Source organism: Chrysochloris asiatica, unplaced genomic scaffold, assembly GCF_000296735.1.
Source record: "Chrysochloris asiatica unplaced genomic scaffold, ChrAsi1.0 scaffold00249, whole genome shotgun sequence".
Taxonomy (NCBI): Eukaryota; Metazoa; Chordata; class Mammalia; order Afrosoricida; family Chrysochloridae; genus Chrysochloris; species Chrysochloris asiatica.
In genome coordinates this window covers 238,408-241,399 of record NW_006408767.1, presented here as the reverse complement: position 1 = coordinate 241,399, position 2,992 = coordinate 238,408, and positions in this window count along the sequence as shown.

Sequence of the window (2,992 nt, the reverse complement as noted above, 5' to 3'; positions counted from 1 at the left end):
TATTGCACAAGAATCTGGAACAAGATATTGAACAAGGTGGCAATAGTAAACAGATGCACTGGACTGGCCCTTAGCCAGGAAACAATGAAACAGATACAGATTGTGATCCTGCAACCCGAGCATCAGAGGATAGGACAGGGAGGTGGACTGGAAGAGAAACCTGAACAGGAGCAGTGAGAGAGAAGAACAATATGTAGACTATGAGTTAATGTGGAGTGGCTAGTCATCTTGAGCTTTTTGTAGTGACTGTCCATACAACAGTTTGCAGGCACATGATGAGGCTGGAAGTGGCGACAAGTGAGTGTAGTTGTCACTTGTTTCCATGCTTTTGCAGTAGATACGGGCATGGCTAACCTCCAGCCTAGTCAGCCCAGTGGCTAGTAGCATCCCTTCATGTGTGACCTATTTTCTGTCAGGGATTGGGTGCCTTGAATAGTGCTCCTGGTTTTGGAGGCATGTGAACTCACTCTGAACTGTGGTACACAAACAGTGAACAGAGAACTAACCATGTTTACACTTCTAATCTCTACCACATCCACCAGGAGACAGGTGGTGAGTGCCGGAGAATATACCAATATACAATCATCAACTAAATATAAATATGACATCACAATGTATCAGAGAAAACAATTTTATCTTACTCAAAGAAACAAGACAGAGTGTCTCAGGCTAGTGATCAGATTACAGAGTCAGAAAATATAACACCAGAAATGGTGTCAGAACTACCTAATAAGGAATTTTAAGAATGATAGTTAGGCAACTTCAGTGGATTGAGAGAAAGATTGAGAAAACTACACATGAAATCAAGGAAAACATTGACCAAACTAGAAAAAATCAGGAAGCAAATTGACAATATAATTGGAAAAAAAAATGGAAACTGTACAAAATCACCAGCTAGCAAGACAGAGATTAAACCTAAGACTTCATAAATAGATAATATGCTGAAAGAGCAATGAAGCAGAATTGCATCAATGGAAAGCTGAATTACTGAAAAGAGAGATTCAGAAAAATGTCTCAATAATCATTATTATAATAATCTGATTGCCAAAGGAACAATCAGAAAAAAAGACTAAAAAATTCCTAAGTCTCAGATTTATGTGGGACAAAATCAGGAGGAATAACTTATGTATGATCAGAATTCCAGAACTGGAAGAGAAAAAACAAACAAACAAACAAAACATAGAAAATACTGTCCAAGTGTAGTTGGAAGAAAACTTCCATAACATCATGAAAGATAAGAAGATAGTCATTCAAGAAGTTGAATGAACTCCAAGTAGAATAGCCCCAAAAGAAAAACATCAAGACATATTATAATCAAACTTTTCAAAACCAAAGAAAAGGAAAGAATCTTGAAATCAGCTTGGAAAAAATAAAAAGTTATCTTTGAAGGAAAATTAAAAAGACTAAACTCTGGTTTCTCAGCAGAAACCATACAGGAAAGAAGACAATGAAATTATATAGATATATATAAATTACCCATCAAGAATCATATATCCAGCAAAATTATTCATCAAATATGATGGAGATATTAGGTCATTTTCATACAGACAGAAGATAAAATAATTTAAAACCCAGATCAATTTTACAAATATTACTATAGAGAGTTATTTGGACAAAGAACTAACAACAGCTGACAACAACCTGAGATATAACAGTATGACAACAACATGATAATATCACCTGGACTGAACCCAGATATGAAGTATGCAAAGTGAAACAGACATATAAGACCAAAAAGAGAGAATCAGAGATACAGTTGCATCTAACAAAAAAAAAAAGCCATAAAATAAAAAAGAGGGAATAATCCAGTTACAGAACTTTTCAATGAAGAGTAAATTAAACATATTTCAAGAAGTATTCAAATAAATAAAAATAATTCTGTTACCCTAAAATCTAGACCAAGTCTTAATCCTAACCCTAGCCCAACCCTTACCCCTAACACTAACCCATGTTGTTGTTGTTTTCAAGAGCCATTGAATCATTTCCAACTCATAGTTACACTGTATATGGTTTCCAAGGAATGGCTGGTGAGTTCAAACCTCCCACCTTACAGTTCAAAATGACTTTCAGTCTACTACTTATCCTACACTGCCACACCAAGACTCCAACATTTACCCTGGTCCTAATCCTAACCCTAACGATAGCCATAGTCCTAATCCTAACCATCACTCCTTACTCTTACCCACCAAATCAAAAAAGAAGGTGACCGAACCCTAAATAGGATACATGCCAAAATAAAATTATAAGGACATGTCTTAATCAAAGTGTTCAAAACTAAAGACAAAGCAAGAATCCTGAGGGAATCTCAGGCAAAATGAAAAGTTATGTACAACCACGTAGACCAGAAGGCAGTATTATTGTTGTTAGGTGCCATCGAGTCAGTACCAGCTCATAGAGACCCTATGTACAACAGAACAAAACACTGCCCAGTCCTGGACTAACCTCACAATCGTTTTGCCTATCCTACCTGCCACTTTGCCAATCCTACCAGACATGATATCCTTCTCCAGTGACTGGTCCCTCCTGATATTATGTCTGAAGTAGGAGAGACAAAGTCTGACCAAGAAGTACTCTGGTTGCACTTCATTCAACATCCATGGTACTTTCAGTATTCTCCTCCAACACTGCCACTCAAATGCTTCAATTCTACTATGGTCTTCCTCATATTCACTGTCCAACTGTTGCATTCATATGAGGTTATTGAAAATACCATTCCTTGAGTCAGGTGCACCTTTGTCCTCAAACTGATGACTTTGCCCTTCAACACTTTCAAAAGGTCTTGTGCAGCAGATGCACCTAATGCAATACAGTGTTTGAAAGAAGGCAATACGATGACATATATAAAGCTGTCTCTGAAAGAATAAAAAGCTGTCAGCCAAGAGTCATATACCCAGGAAAACTGTCTCTCAAGTGTTATAGTGAAATTAGGACATTTTCAGATAAACAGTAATTAAAGGAATTTGTAATAATCAGATGAAATTTATGAAAAATA